The sequence below is a fragment of the Sitophilus oryzae genome, unplaced genomic scaffold (assembly GCF_002938485.1).
Source record: "Sitophilus oryzae breed Bouriz unplaced genomic scaffold, Soryzae_2.0 scaffold_550_pilon_pilon, whole genome shotgun sequence".
Taxonomy (NCBI): Eukaryota; Metazoa; Arthropoda; class Insecta; order Coleoptera; family Curculionidae; genus Sitophilus; species Sitophilus oryzae.
In genome coordinates, this window is record NW_022147141.1 from 101,934 (window position 1) to 119,854 (window position 17,921).

The window sequence follows — 17,921 nt, forward strand, 5'->3', positions numbered from 1 at the left end:
ATAAGCAAAATCGATTTTTCAAAATTTTTGGAAAAAATTCCTCGGCACCCCCTGTCGATTTTGTCAAAAACTGAAATCTCTCAGATCGCAACTAAAATATGCTCACAGATAGTTCATTTTATGTGGAATTCACTGTCGAAAACCGTTTTCCGATATCTCTAACAGATTTCGAGTTATTTGAGAAAATCTACCATGAATCTCAAAAACAATACCGTTTTTGTAAAGTACGTAAAGTACTTTTTGAAAATAGGGGCTGCTCGGAGTTGACAAGACAAGAATATTTTTTTAATCGACAAAGACCGTATTTAACCGTAGTTTGTGTTCCTTCTCACCTTTATACCCGAAAATATTTTTGCGCATAGACAAACTACGGTCAAGAGCGAATTCTGTGGCGTCTCTCGCACAGGTTCGTCAGTCGTTTTGCGACGCGGGCATCGTGAGCGTCGTGACGTCGGGCGTCCCTTGCAAACCGTCCATTTACGCGATCGTCGCTGGTTCGAGTGGTTTTTGGCTGTTTTTCAGGGATTCTCTTATCGTCATCTCGTTGACAGTTCTGTATATCAGTACAGTGTCGGTTAAAATTCCGTTTTTTACCGTGTTTGGACAAATACAGGACTAATAGTTTATCTATATGGTTTAATATGAGATCATGATATATAAGATCGTAGATCTAAACTTGTTTTGGGCTTTTCGCGGAAAAAGTCATAAGTAATTATGCAGGTACTGAGTTTATTTTTTAATTAGTAAAATAAAAAAAAAACACTTTATCAAAATTATTTAAAAGTATTGATAAGGTTTGATTTGGTTTGGTTATAACAATATTTACAAATTCGGTTCTTGAATAATGAGCGAGAAATTTGTTACAGAAATTCCAAATAAATTTGCATTATTAACAAATAGTTTTTTACGACAAATTTATTCAGTATATTTGATAATATTTAAAACTGGTAACTAATTTATATCAAACATGTTTAGTATTAGTATTTATTTATATTGGTTCACGTCAAATCTATTTGCACTTAACAGATGTTAATTTTATTCAAAATTAATTAATCATCTTTTCACTCAAATACGAGACCAATTTCTTTCAATTATTATATTATATTAATATATTGATTCTGTTGTATTAACATTTAACTAGTTTTAGACATGACGTATGTTTTATAATGGCTATCTATTAAATTACTTTCCTTAAAATTCTAGGAGGTACCAGTTTTACTAATGTTTCAATAGTTTAACATAAACAAATAATATTTATGTTAATGATATAATTATCAGCTCTATATTCTTGTTTTAATTCTTTTATATCTACATGGATTCAGGAGTTTATTTTTAAGGTTTAAGGTTTTGATATTGTATATTTTACTAGCTAATACAGTTGGAACCGTAGCACCTAGCAGTGAAGTTAAGTAAACTGTCATGTTGGATCATATTATTGACTGTTATTGAACTTTTTGTTGGAAGTTTTAACACTAAAAAAATAAACTAGTGATCTCGCCATAATAAAATAATATATTACACGTAAATGTCTGGAATAGTTATTATATACCGGGTGCGTCTCAAAAGTGGCTCAGCCCTATAACTTTTTATTTTTTCAGTTAAAAAAAACTAGATTTGGAATGTTAATATATGACATGAATTAGGATTGATTGACGTATTCAATTGTTTTTGGTCACTTCCTCTTTTACCGGAAATGACTACAACTTTTCGTTTTTAAATGGCACCCACGGTATTTTTTAACTTTATTTGATAGAAAATGACCTTCTGAATAGAATGACTTATCATATGTCAACTTTTGACATTCTTGCTTAGTAAAAAATCTTTAAATTTCAATCTAGAGTGCCATGGCTATGTTAAAAACACTAATTCTTAATCAAGGAGATTTGGAAAAATATATTTGATCGTCTAATGTTTTTAGTGTCTTGTCCTGGCCAGTTAGAAAATGCCCAAATCATATTTTTAATCATATCTCAATTTTTTCAAATGGAACGAGGGTGGCTCATTAGCATATTTGGAAAAAGCATTTTTTACGAATAATTTGAGACCACACACTTGGTATTTCGAGTCAAATTTTCGTTACAAACCGCAAATTATAATTTCAAATAAACCATAATATGCGAAAATGTCAATAGTTAACATACGATATGTCATTCTATTCAAAGTGTTATTTGCTATAGAATAAAGGAAAAAAATACCGAGGGTGCCATTTAAAAATCAAATGTTTTAGTAATTTCCGGTGAAACAGGAAGTGACCGAAAACAACTGAATAAGTCAATCAATCCTAATTTATGTCATATACTAACATACCAAATCTCGTTTTTTTAACTGAAAAAATAAAAATGTTAAAGGGGTGAGCCACTTTTGAGACGCACCCGGTATACGTGGAATCTTCTACACCCTTATTGTGCAACAATACAGGTATATATTTCATTTCACTGCCCACTTTTACATATTTTCTTTTAATCAAAATATTTTAAAAAACAAAAATAAATTTAGTATAAATACACTCATCACAAAAAGTATCGCATCGCCTTTGTTTTTTCCATAAGACAATGTGTAAACATGTTTTAGCGAAAATCCTAATTTCTCCTTTTAAAAAGGAGCTATCAAGCTGTACAAGAAACGTTATAAAGGAAAATATCTTCAAGTTTTGACAATAAAAAAGTTCTACGGTTATCAGAAAATTCTACAGACTGTTTTAAGACTTCAAAGAGAGAGTGTTCCTATGCTAAGCATAGAGTAAAATGCGATTTTATTTAGTTAGAAATTAAAAATACTCTGTGAAATTTATTGATAAGAATATTATTTTTTTCATTAGAAAATCTTAAAGTCATTTTCTTTTTTAACGTTTTAATTCCCCTTTCAGCTTGATAGCTCCTTTTCAAAAGGAGTAAATAGGATTTTCGCTAGGACATGTTTACACATTGTCTTATGGAAAAAAACAAAGGTGATGCGATACTTTTTGTGACGAATGTTTATAAACAGTTATTATTTACATCAACAAACGTTCAACAACGCTTAAGGAACATAAAGGGTCATTACTACCGATTTCCCGTTCAAAATATTCTATTAAAGTTGCGATGAGTTTTTTTACGGCTGTTAAGCTATTTTGTACACTTTACACTAAAAGAGGATCTAAAAAGAATAATGTTCGACGGCAAGGTCTGCTTGTAAATATTTTTAAGCTTAAAGTATCACAACACTATTTATTTAAACCAAAAACTCGTTATACAAAACTAAAATGTCAAAACTAATGACAATGTCAGGAAGTAAATAAATAAATAAATGTAGCAACTTGACACTTCTTACAACAGAGCTACCACCTGTTTCCGAGTGCGAAATTTAAATTCCAGTTAGTCAACCCTGCGCCGAATTACTACTACTACTGCCATTATTCGCTCACGAGTATTTGACACGCATCAAAAGATGGTTACGCAAGGCGTTTCCTGTCATGAGCTTTTGTGTGACTGAAAAGCCCGATACGTGATGTTATCTCTCTTCCGCACTCCGGTTGCCACTTTTTGGTTGTCGTTATTAACTGAATTTACAATTCTCCTCCATTGCGTTCTATTGTGCGCTGCTTCCTCCCACTGATGCTGCATACTTATCCCCTTTAGGTTTTCATGAATAACATCCTTGTATCTTTTGAGTTGTCCACCCGGTTTCCTCTTACCCTCTACAAGTTCACCGTAAAGAAGGGATTCCGGTAGGCGGTTTTCTTGCATCCTGCATACGTGGCCAGCCCAACTTAAGCGAGATTTAGTAATCATGACTTCAGCGCTCTTGCAGCTTGCTTTTTTAAGGACTGATACGTTTGAGACATGGTGGTACCATCTGATTCTTAAAAGTTGTCTAAAGTGTCTCTTGCAACTTGTTTAATGCGCTCGTGTGTCGGCGGTACGGCACCCAGGATTCGCTTCCATATAACATGGTGGGGATTATTACTGCTCGATACACTGCAAGTTTCGTTTTTGTGCTCAAGTCATGACTGTAGAAAACTCTTTTAATTTCTAGAATGCTCTTGAGGCGCTGCTGATTCTGTGCTGAATTTCAGAGTCGATATTTGCCTTTTCCGAAATCAAACTGCCGAGATAATTAAATTCCGATACATATTCCAATAGTTCTTCTCCGATTTTTATAGCACTGTTATGATTTTCCGGGGGAGTGCACATGATTTTTGTTTTATCGATATTTAAGGCCCAAAGTCTCGTATGCCCAGGTATATGTGTTCAGCATTTCCTGTAATTGCTGTAACGTATTTGCAACTAGAGCGCAGTCATCAGCGTATTGGAGTTCTGTGATGAATTTTATACGTGTTTTTGCCCTGAGTCTTTTTATGTTGAACAGACCGCCGTCATACCTGTATCTAACACCCATTTCTCTTTCCTGTAGTTTGCTGTCCACTATAATAGAGAGCGCTGCCATGAATATGTTGAATAGGAGAGGAGCTAGGACACATCCCTGCCTAACTCCTGTATTTGTCAGGAAGGGATCGCTCAGTGATTCATGATGTGACACTCTCGACTTGTTGATATGGAGGCTTTTACACACACTAAGAAATTTGTTGGGCACTCCAAAATTTTGCATAATTGCCCAAAGTGCATCTCTGTTTACAGAGTCGAAGGCTTTCGTTAGGTCGATGTAAACATAAAGTTTACTCTGCAGCAGTTTACTCTGCGCCGAATAGTTCATGGTTGGCAACAAAGAATTTAAAAATCGCGCCCTCGATTACGTAACTAAAAGTTTAATTGATATCAAATATATTATCCCATGTATAAAATTATCGTGTCACAGTTAGTCACTATCACAGAATATACTAACGAAAAAGAAGCCCAAGTTCCTTGTGATAAATCGGTTCCATTTTCGTAGCGCCATCTCTCGTTGTAGCTGACATTTACAGGATAGCCAAAGTGCAGGGCCGGGGGGAACAGGCGGGAATTGTAAAATACATTTTTTTATTTTAATTATTTTTATTCGCTATTTGCAATTTTATTTTTAAAACATATTATGTGTAACAATCACATAATAATAATAATAATTATATAACTTAACTCTTGACCTTAGGTCTCTTGTTGAGACCCGGATTCACCTATTACCGTCAATTAAGAAGGCGAGAAGAGAATGGAATGAAATAATAATAATAATAATGTCTGGCCGGCAAGGGTAATGCAACTAGCAGTATACCTACCGCTATCGTATGCGGAATCGGTACAGCCAGTAACGCCAGCTTTCCGCTATCCCTAGACCCCGCCCAAGTAACACAATAAATTATTATGGGAGTGAAGTGTTTTATATACGATTTATTAAAGCGATCTCATACACTGAATTGCTATGTAATAAACGCAAATAACACAAATTTATCATAGAGACAAATGTGTTTTATTATTTTGTTATATAGATGTTTTGGCCACTAATTTATAAAACATTTTTATAAATATATTCGTTAATATGCTCAGGAACGTTTATATAACAAATCTTATACAACTATTTATGCTTGAGTTAGATATATTTTATAATATAATTTAAAACAATTATAAAATATTTACAAAACAGCTATAAAAATAGCATTTTAGTTTATTAAAACATTATCGACATGTTTTATAGCTGTTTTTACGACTGATTTATAAAACAATTTGGTCTTCGCAATAATTTAGTCGCGACCGCTACTCTAAGAAAACAATTTTATAATTGCTGTTAAAGAAACGAATTAAAATTCTTATAAAGCGATTAAAAAACAAAAGTGTTTCCCCAAATACAAAAATATTATTTAGGAAACCTTATAAACATACTATAGCACTAACCTCAAACTTTGGTTTTGGTCAGAGTTTAAAATATATTTTAAAATTGTGATTTTATCTCTAAAACTTAAAATGTCAAGTATTTCTAACTGGAAGAAGCTAAAAAGAAGTGGACATTTAAAAAAGAAAGTTAAAGATAACTACCACAGGATTTTAAATTCTTGTGGAAACGTTGGCACCAGAGAGAAATTAAAAAAAAACTGTTATAACACCAGAAGAAAGTGATGCTAGTAATACAATAATTCAGCAGCAGATAGATAGCAGTTTATATTATTAGTATAATTAAAAGTCAAATTTGTGTTTAATTATGTATTTTTTTCTAATTATTTGCCGTAGAAAAATCGATGAAAATTTTAATTTTTTAAAATGTCTTCCTGTGTATTGATGAACCTACTAGCGAATTTAAAAACACACGTATATAATTTTATTGTTGTAAATGTGACAGCACCGGAATATATAGACGAATTTAATTGTATTTTGCTGACATTATTTTATGTAATAAAACAAATATGTTCCGTATAGCATCATTGTAAAACAAGTTAATTGTATAACTGCTCCCTGAGCAACAAAAATGTTTTGTTAGTCGACGCCATGATTTTATGTTAAATTTGGACGACTGTATGTCGGCCATTTTATCGAGTCGGGATTTGCAAGACAAAACAATCGAAATTTAATTCAAAATAAACGTATTTATAAGAAACGAATTAGTTGCCAATAATATCGGATATTGGACAATGTCGATTTTCCAGTTAAATGTTGATTCTCACTATATCTTCCATATAAGCTCCCTTTCGTTTCCTTTCCGTTTACATAAAATATTATATCATGTAAATCAATAGGACAATGCACACTATCCGTTCTGTTTCCCTTCCTTTTTATATCCTTTCCTTCCATACATTTTTTTTGGCTGATGGACTGAAGCGTATCAGAAACAGCCTGGTCAACTAGTAACATTTGTACCAGCTCTGTTAAAATTTTGCTGATATTTATTTATTCTTTCACCTCTTAATTAAATCTATTACTTTTTTCAAAAGATAGAAATTTTTAAAATAAAACTTTCGTAATGATATAAATTGTACAATAAAAAGTATGGAACTGATACGGAACGGAAGCTTACGTAGCGTCAATACAATAAAAAAATACGGAACAGATATGGAATGGATATGGAATGGAAACGAAAGGTATAGTGAGAATCAACCTTTACAGGTAATTTTGCAGTGATTTCCTAAAAATTAAATATTTATTATAACTGCAAAATCTTATTAAAATGAAAGCGCCTTAAAATATTTCCATAAATATGGATATATTATAATATCAGTAAAATTTGCTCCGCAGGAAAATTTGACTCCTGGAGCGTTTTAGGCGATATACTTTTTATACAATTTACATCTTTCTTTAAATTAGCCATATCTGTCATTTAAATAGTATATATGTGTACTTTGCCATTTTAAAATCAGTTTCATCTTGGTCACTATAAATACACGATTTTATAATTTTATTCTTGATAACTAAAAAACAGAAATGCAGATGCATGCTAAAAAAATATTTTAACTGAGATAAATATGTTATTTTTAAAATATTTATAAATCTGCTATAAAATAGTGGGTATATCTGCTATATAAATTGTGCTACTTGGGGATAGTATTGTTTTGTTAGGTATATTTACATGAGCTTATAAAAACAAAATATTTTATATTTGTTTTATAATTGTCACCATAAACTTCATCACTGACACTTCCGCCACCACCGGTTTGCGAAATCAAAACCTGAAAACCCGGGAACCATGCCTAATAAAAAAAATAATGCAGCGTTGTCAGTTGTATGAACTTGGGTGTCGGGTGTGTCCCGTTTCATTCCCGTTTGGGTTTAAAAAGATTGCGACATATCTCCGGCGTTCATTATAATAAAATTACCATCTACATCAGAGAAAATAAATAAGTACTCACAAGTTAAAACACCGAATTCCTTTGATTTTTTTTTGGAATAAGTATGTATTTCCTATTTCAAACGAGAATGTCATTCGTGTTATTATGAAAGACGTGACAACACTGTCATCCATGCACGCTCCATTTAAAAATAAAAATTGACATTTCCAATAATAAATCACTTCTAGCCAATTACACCCTGTTATAAAACATTTAATGCTTCAAAATTATGTTATAAATATCAATTTGATTTTATAAGTGTTTTATACCAGATGAAACTGATTTATTAAGTTTCCGCCATTATTTGTTGCAACCTAAAACTCCATTTCGTCATCCATTTTGTTGGACTGAAATATAAGTGACATAAAAATTCTTTTTCTTTTAATAATAATCATTATTTTTAGAAGAAACTCACTAACGATCATTTCAGATTGACAGGAATAAAATAAGTGAAATATCTATATAAATTTTCTCCGTAAAATATTTTTTTATATATTTCTAAACTGCGATAAAATTAAGGCGCTTTAAAATATTGTCATAAATAAGTATACATAATATCAGTAAAATTTGCTTGACAAATAAATTAAACTGCCTAAAAGGCGAAATACTATTTATTATTTAGGAGACCTCCAGAGTTCAGAGTTGCATCGAAAGCAAACGTGGCCATATTTGCTTGACAATTTACTAATGTTTCTTTGAAGAACCATTTTTAAATCAGTTTTGTTTTTGATATCTCATCTATACAATTTTATATTTTTGTTACCGATAATTAAAAAATTAAAATGTAGTGACATGCAACAAAAATATTTTAACCACAGCAAATATATTATTTATAAAATCTTTTGAAAACCATTATATAACTATTTTATTAAAATTATTTATATGTTTAGTAAGAGGTTTTGAATATAACTATAAAATTTCAAAATATCACTTATAAACATGTTTTAATACAGGTCTACAAAAAAATTTATTGATTTATAAAGTGACAAATCAATCTACCTACAAATCTTTTTTACCTTCAAAGTTTTATAAATATTTTGTAATGTACTCAATATTATTTTTTAAGCGTTATCGGAGAGTTTTTAACGTACTTCTAAATAGGTATATTGTTTTATAAACCTGCGCCCTTTTCGTGTTTATAACTATCGTATTAAGGTTTATAAAGCACTTAAAAAATAGTATATATTTATCATGAATTGTTATATAGCACTCTATATAACCATTTTAAGCACATTTGTGCCACTTGGGTGTCCTAGTACTTACCCGCAATACTTACCTATCCTAACCATTATATCCCTTACTTCCTTCTATTTTCCGAAATGCAATCCTCCTCCTGACATCTTGGAGGCACACTGGGAAGGAAAAAGATGTAGGAGGTTTTCCCACCACCTTAAACAAAAAGGAACCAAATCCAGAAGCGTCTGCACCTAGAATGGGTCAGCGTCTGATCTCAGGGTGAGCGGCTGATGCACGTGAAGCATATTCACAACCAAATACCCATTATGATGGAGAAAAGAATTAACCTTGCCTCGGAAAATCTTAACAGCGTAAACGGGACCACTGATTCACATATCAGTGGTGTCGCGCTCGGCACGGGTGAGGAGGTAGCCCAGGTCGTCATCATGCGAAACCCTCCAAACACTCAAAACAGCAATCAATCTTCAAGTGTAGACGGCAACCAAACACTGATCCTGTCACAACCTGGCCTGTCTAACACAATACCATTCTCTGATGAATCAACAAATTCTCGACAAAAATGGAGGATCGAAGATTATAAGGAAGTGATACGATGCTATCAATACGCTATTCAGAATAGAATAACCCGAAACGTGACACAGAGGACATTTGAGATATGGAGAGAAAGACACCCGACCGCTTTTCCAAAAACGAATGCCAACACTCTAGCTAACCAACGGCGCTTCATAGTTAAAAATAAAAAGTTAACCAGTATTGTGTTACAAACAATTGAACAGGAAGTGAAAAAAAACATGCGAATTAATCGAGAAACCTTGGAAGTCCAGCAAAGTCTTCAAACCAACGACATAGAATTAATGATATATGTTGCGCAACCGTGTGGACTCGACCTAACCTAACTATACAGTGTGTCAATTTTAAAACTTCCCACCCTTAATATCTTTCTTGCAGTTTAAAATATGAAAAATCGAAAAAACACGTCAATTTTATTAGTAAGGGGGACACTTTAAATGACTATTTTTGGCCTTTTTCTTTCAAACCCTTAGGAGGGGTAGATGTCACCTTTGTAATCTTAAATGGGAATGGGGGTCAAGTGGCATATCGTTTTAAAGGGCATTTAATTCTCTTTTCAGTGGTATCCTACAGTACGTCTGCTGGATCTGTGTCTATGAAAGGAATGCGGATAAAAAACATTTAAATAAACAACGTCGTATTTTATACGCCGACTTGACGAGTACGTCACCGCAAATCACTCCGCCCACTCATTTTATTGGCTACTTGCAAATTTGTCGATGTTTTATTGATGGGACGCGTCGTCTAATTTTTTACGAAAAACATGGAGAGAATATCGTTTCCCCTCTAACGGATACCCCGTAGCTACAGAACGAACAGACGTACTGTACTTTGTTGCTTTTTGTCCAGATATTTCCGAATAATCGCGTTTCAAAGTTGCAGAAACAATAAAACATACCTGCATTGAGATTTTGGTTTTCAGGCTAGTGTTTACACAAAAATTATTGCAGTAAATCTCCATGTAGTACAAACGACTAGAAGATTAGGGGTAACAAGGATGTAGCCATTACATTTTTCTAGGGGGTCGAAATTCGAAATACTAATAAACAAAAAATCATCATAAACATTAATGTTTCCTTTCTAAATTCGAATGAGTTGCAACCTCTAATCAGTTTCACAGGAGGATTTGTTAACATTCCAGTAGGACGGTGCTATAGCTCATTATTTTTTTGCGGTTCGACAGTGGTTAAACGAGAGATTTCCGGGTACATGGATTGGCAGAAGGAGACCAATTGAATGGCTTTCAAGATCACTTAGACTTTTGTTTTTTGGGGGGACATCTTAACTCCATTGTTTATAAAACAAAATCTACTGATATTGATGATCTTAAATTACAGCAGAATGCCAGTCAAATCCCGGTGAAGTTTTCCGAAATGTTAGGGAGATGTTTGAAAACATACTTTATTACTGTTTACAGCAAAATGGACAACATTTTGAACAACTTATAAGATAGGGCGTAAGTGGTGTAACCTAATCTTCTAAACATTTGTTCTACAAGGAGATCCATTGCAATAACTTTTGTGTAAACACTAACGTGAAAACCAAAATCTCAATGCAGGCACGTTTAATTGTTTCTGCAATTTTGAAACGCGATCATTCGGAAACCTCTGGATAAAAAGCAATAAAGTAGGATACCACTGAAAAGAGAATTAAACGCCCTTTAAAACGATGTGCCACTTGACCCCCATTCCCATTTAAGATTATAAAGGTGACATCTACCCCTCCTAGGGGGTTGAAAGAAAAAGGCTAAAAATATTCATTTAAAGCGTCCCCCTTACAAATAAAATTGAGGTGTCTTTCCAATTTTTCATATTTTTAACTACAAGAAAGATATTAAGGGTGGGAAGTTTTAAAATTGACACACTGTATGTCCCGCCCTCAGATGACCTTAACATCGAATTAAAGAATAGACACCGTAATGATTCATTCCAACGTTCGAGTAAAAACGAGTTCCACTGGAATGTACTAGTACATACGAGAACATTCGAAACCTTCTCTATGCACCTAACGATCTATGGATTATTCGAGAATTCTTTAGCTGTGGGTATAAAATCCGGCGGCTGGGACCTAGAGAGGGCAGACATAAATAGACGAGTACAGTTGACGCGCTAAAATTCAAAATAAATTGTTTAGTTATAAATCGTTTGTAAATAGTTCTTTAAGTCTTTTATCGTTATTGTTTTTGTTAATTAGTGTTAAATATATTGTGTTTAAATAAATTGTGACTTTCTATCCACACGGAACCGACGAAAAACGTAACAATTGGTGTCAAGTGTGGCGTGTGTGATAGACTAGAAAAATAAAAAGACTGACAATGGCTCCGAAAACATTGTTGAAAGACTTGAAAGTGTCCGAACTGAAATGTATACTGGAAGAGAAAGAGTTCGAGACAGATGGAAAGAAAAGCATTTTGAAAGCTAGACTGAGAGACATTTCGCTTTGAGTTGGAAGGTGACCTTGATTCGTTCTTACAAAAATTGGAAGACAATTTGAATAATAAAATCAGTGATAAAATTATGGAAAATTCCCAGGATTTAATCAATATTTTAGAAGACAAGATAACAGAAAATTCTAAAGACATACAGGCCAGCTTTAATAACAAAATACTTAATTTAGAAGAAAGTTTATATAACAAGATAGTAGAGAATTCCAGGGAATTAGAAGAGAAGATAACAGATACACAAGACAAAATAACAGAGATTGAGAAAGATGTAAATAGAAAAATCGAAATTTTAAGAAAAGAAATAGCAAAGGCAAATTCACCAAAATGTCAAGAAACATCAGAGGAACCGAAACTAGTCGAAAATAAGTATGCCTCAAAATCAGTTATGAAACCTCCACAGTTTGATGGGAAAACCGCTTGGGCCAATTATTTTTGCCAATTTGAAGCCGCTGTGAGAGCGAACGGCTGGACAATCGCTGAAAAAGCTACAGCTTTGACTATCGCACTGCGAGGAGATGCGACTGACATCCTGCAGACACTCTCACCATCGGAACTGGGAGATTATCAGCAATTGGTACGAGATTTAGAAATAAGGTACGGCCGCGAAAGAATGCTCTAGGTCTCTAGGATTTGTACGGGCTGTTGAGGAGTGTTCCAACGATTCCAAGGTGGAAAGGATTGTCCGAAAAGTACTGGATCAGTATATGAGCAAGAAGGGGGGACCGATTCGCTGTTGGAATTGCGGACAGATGGGAAATCGTTGCAAAGAAGAGAAAGAAGTGAAAGTCTTAAGGACGACTTTGGTTGGTGATAGTTGGCAAACCGAAGATCTTGCAAATGACCAGATCAGTGATCCAGAGTTGGGCTTGGTGATTAACTGGAAATGTCCCGCCCTCAGATGACCTTAACATCGAATTAAAGAATAGACACCGTAATGAATTCATTCCAACGTTCGAGAAAAAACGAGTTCCTCTGGAATGGACTAGTTCATACGAGAACATTCGAAACCTTCTCTATGCACCTAACGATCTATGGATTATTCGAGAATTCTTTAGCTGTGGGTATAAAATCCGGCGGCTTGGGCTTAGAGAGGGCAGACATAAATAGACGAGTACAGTTGACGCGCTAAAATTCAAAATAAATTCTTTAGTTATAAATCGTTTGTAAATAGTTCTTTAAGTCTTTTATCGTTATTGTTTTTGTTAATTAGTGTTAAATATATTGTATTTAAATAAATTGTGACTTCCTATCCACACGGAACCGACAAAAAACGTAACAATATAAATGATATGACTGACACAAACCAAACTGAAAATACAGAAGAAACGTCCATTGCAGTAACCGAAGATATAGTCGATCAAGAAGAATCCAAAAACAACAGAAATATTGAAGAAGATAAAGAAGTATTAGACATGGAAAGAACTATTATTGACAAACTCCAAGAAATAGAAAAACTTAAATTTGAAGAAAGAGACAATCTAAATAAAGTAATAGTCAACAACGACTTAAGACGGAAAATAGCGCTCGCTAATAAAGCAGTAAGTAGAATAACTGATATGTGCGATTTAAATTTATCAGAAATCAACAACCTATTATATGCTATAGCAGCAACCATAGGAGGAGAAACGGACTGCATAAAAGTCAATGTGGCAAAATACAAAGAACCAAGTTGGAAAATCCGAATTAAAAAAACCATAGAAACTTATCGAACGGAGATAGCAATTCTGAAAGAATACAAAAAAGGAGTACCCACAAAAATGTAATGAATAAGAATATTGTAATATTCAGGAAATATGGATATCAGACCACTGAGGAGCTAGAGACTAAACTAAAAACGAAATTGCAAGCCAAAGCACAACGCCTCCGTAGATACACAAAAAGGAGTGATCAATATCGTCAAAATAAAATGTTCAATAAAGATATGAAAAATTTCTATCGAATTAACCTAAATAAAGTAAACAATAACGAAATAAAAGAGACACCTGACCCAGATGAATTAGAATACTTCTGGCGGGGAATATTTGAAGAGGAGAAGACACATAACAAAGATGCAAGCTGGATACAACAAGAAAAGATAGATCAAGAACACATCAATGAGGATGAATGGAAAGATCTGGAAAATGACGAAATCAGTGCTACCATCAAAAGAACCCACAATTGGAAATCACCGGGCCCCGACAAAGTTCACAATTTCTGGATCAAACAACTAACATCACTGCACACTCACATAACAGGAGCATTTAACTTAATAATAAAAAATCCTGAAAACACCCCTGAATGCCCAACAACTACAAAAACAATACTACTTTCAAAAGGAAACAACACAAAAGACCCAAGAAACTACAGGCCTATCACCTGCCTTCCTACCTTGTACAAAATTATGACTCAAGCACTAAACAATAGAATCTATAATCACTTAAACAAAAATAATATACTCCCACCTGAGCAAAAAGGATGCAAAAAAAGGATCAAGAGGATGCAAAGACCAACTCCTTCTTAGTAAGATCATGATGGACTCAGCAAAGAAACAGAAGAAGAATCTATGCATGTCGTGGATTGACTATAAAAAAGCTTTTGACAGCCTACCACACACCTGGATAATCGAAATTCTGCAAACATATAAAATAAGTCCAGAAATCATAGCATTTATAAAGTCATCTATGGGGAATTGGAAAACCCTTTTCGCTGGCTGTACAAACTTGGCCGCTACTGAGTACACTCATTGGCATAATAAAGTAGTATAAAATGTATATACATTGGAACATCTGCAAAGCATTCGGAATGGAAGTTTGTTCGAAATACTACGAGCATATTCCTGAAACCATTACAAACATCAAAAACAAAGACAATGAAGTAACAATAATGTGGGATTTGCCCATCATAACAGATCGACAAATAAATGCGAATAGACCAGACATCGTGGTACATGACAAAAAGAATAAAACTTGCCAACTTATAGATATATCAGTAACAAACGATTCCAACGTACAATTAAAAGAAAACGAGAAGATAATGAAATATAAGAACCTAGAAATAGAAATCAGCAGAATGTGGAATGCAAAGTCTTGTACTATACCGGTTATTGTGGGCGCCTTGGGAACCATATCCAAAGGAGCAGAACTACATCTGAACCGCATCCCAGGAAAATCATCTATCCAAGAAGTCCAAAAGAATACGTTGCTCAGCACAGCTCACATCCTTCGCAAAGCATTGAACTAAGTTGCTTTGATCCCAGGCCGGGAACTGGACTTAGTCAATAATTACCGGAGAACTTCAACCGCTAAATAAAATAAACTAACTTGGTTTTACATGAGATCTCACAACTTTTTAGAGTGGAAGAATTTTGTTGCGAGACTTGGCATTTTTTTATATTCTATGTTTTTGATGGGATATGTAAATTTCTATTCTCTTTAACACCAAAAGCAATCCCAATCTATAGTGCATAAGTAATATAAAAAATATGCTATATTTTCAAAGAGTTCCACAAAATAGAAATACCCATTTATGAAAATAATAGGGTAAAATCAAAATGTGGGTCGCGCAGCATATCGCTATTTATCGCATTCAAATATTCTGACGTAAAGAAGCAATTACCTCCCGATCGTCGAATCTTTCTCGTTTCGCTAACAAAGACTGAATCTTTTATGTTTCGAGAGAAGGGAGACTTCCGTTTACTTATTTTGGAGTAATGAAAGGAGCAAACAAGGAACACTTAAAATTATGTAGATTGTGGGGATTATCGTAGTATTTTGGATTTACCAATTTCTTAGAAGCAGACTTAGAGTTTACGAAAACAAAAATGTGTCTTGCCAGTATTTAGTCTCAAATAACTTGAATATTTTTATTTTTAAGAATTTATTCGTATTTTCTGAAATTTGTAAACCACATAAAACAGCATCCGTGTTTGTCAACTATTTTTTTATAAGTCTGCTGTATAAAGGTAGTTCATATACACGCGAATTACGAATTGCGAATTCACAAAATAAAATGGTCTTTTATTTACGCAGTTCATATAATAGTAAAGTTCGTAATTAATTCTAGGGATATATTTGTGTTTTTAAACACATAATATTGCAAATGTCACTTGAACGAACAATTTTATTTTTGTCTCCAGTTGTCATTTTCGTTGCATGTAAATAAGTAGTACACAGATTGTTAACTAGACGGTTACTTATTGGGGAACAGAATGACAACACTGCCTACATTCCAAATGAGTACTAAGCTAAGCTGCCGACTCGTATCGTCGCGTCGTCACTCGACGAGCGGGCCGAAGTTGCAATATTACAACCATAAAGCTCTTGCCGCGAGTAATAAACAAATTAACAACCTGTATATTATATTAGTAGTGTATATTTTTATGTAATGGATGAAGCTACACGTATTTTTGGCGTGGAAGACGATCTATGTATATTTAATATTAAAAAACAACATAAATAAAATACATAGAACAAGTGAAAACAACAAGCTGTTTTCACTTTCTAAAATATTTCACTTTTTTTTTTATTTTATTTGATTTTTTGTTCGTGTTTGGTTTTTATTGACAAATATTTGCCGGTTATTTCAGCCTCATCTCAGTGTTGTTTTTATATGTAAAATGTGAACGTGTGTGTGGATTGACTTTTATTGTATTTTTGTAAGTTACGACGACCTTTTTATTATTTGTTATTCATTTCGGTTCTTTTTTGTTAGGTCTGTTGATCCTCGTATGAGCGAAACACGTCTAACTGTTTAACTTAATACAAACGTTGACACCGATACTTTGAGTCTTTTTTTATACTTCTTTTTAAAGGTAATATGAGTATATATGCAAAAACACTAAAAAAAAATAATATGAGTATATAAATATGTACTAACCTTATGGTTTTAAAAGTGGTAAATTGTTTGTTGCAATTTTATATAAAATAGATGTCATAACATTTGCAGAATGTAGAATCAATGGGAGGAGTTAATCACCACGACATTAAAGATATATTGTGTCCCCCTTTCTTGAGTTATAACTCATCATACAGCTCATTATATATCGGGATTTTCCTGTTATAGGGGGACAGGGTATTTCCCATCCTCCTCTGACAACAAATGTTCTTCCTCCAAGGGTATACCCCTTCCACGGTTGGGATTTGGCCCTTCGCACATTAGATCGACCCAATGCAAATTTTTCTGGACATTTATGCAAAATTTTTAACTTGTGACATTTTTTTGAACAAATGTATCCTACAAACTTCAAATTTGTTAAAAACAGTCATAACTTTATTTTAGATAATTTACTGAATGTGTGTGTGTGTTTTTCCAGTGCAGGTGTGTTTTTCCAGAATATGTATTTTGATATTTTCGTATTAAATGAACTATTACAAATTAAATTGAATAATTTCATACTTATTCTAAAATTTAATGAACTTTTTATCATATTTTTATTCTATATAAATTAAGAGCTTACGATTTGTGTAGTGCTTTAATACTAACATGTATTTGATAACAATAATTTTGAAAATAATTCCTATAATAATTATAGTGTATCATATAAAACAAAACTATAATCTTGAGATTAAAAACAGCTTAAATATGCATAACTTTCTTTTTTTTTGTTTTTTTGTTCAATATGAGGTCAAAGTTTTCTTAATAGAAATATAAAGAATTTGCCGCCACTAGGCACCCGTTTGTGAAATATACAGGGTGGTCCATTAATCTCTAAATTCTCTATTGCCTCTCTCTCTGCTATTGCTTTCTTGGATTTGAGATCAATTCCTATTGTGAGGACCTGACCACGACCCTCCTCCTTCGAGATGACTAGACAACACGGTCTCCGTATATTGGAATTTTGGTAGGTGGGTAGGTGGTGTCTCAACAGGTAGGTGGTGTCTTTTCCTTTGCTTCTCGACAGAAAGACCCTGATAGTTGCCTCTTTAAGGATTTTTTCTCGCTTTACTGCAAACCAGTCCCGGCCCCTGTCAATTCTTAAGGTAATGTGCAGATTCTACCAACCAATCCGCC

The 17,921-nt window shown here is 33.4% G+C and overlaps 1 protein-coding gene across 1 annotated transcript in view; it reads left to right on the forward strand.

The window, feature by feature from the left end:
- The first annotated feature begins 654 nt into the window (after positions 1-654).
- The window catches only part of LOC115886992 (chondroitin sulfate N-acetylgalactosaminyltransferase 2), a 737,150-nt gene continuing 719,883 nt past the window's right edge, over positions 655-17,921 (forward strand). Inside the window, exon 1 of the mRNA XM_030906321.1 lies at positions 655-720. The gene's annotated coding sequence lies outside the window, so the exon portion shown is untranslated. The remainder of the gene's footprint in view (positions 721-17,921) is intronic.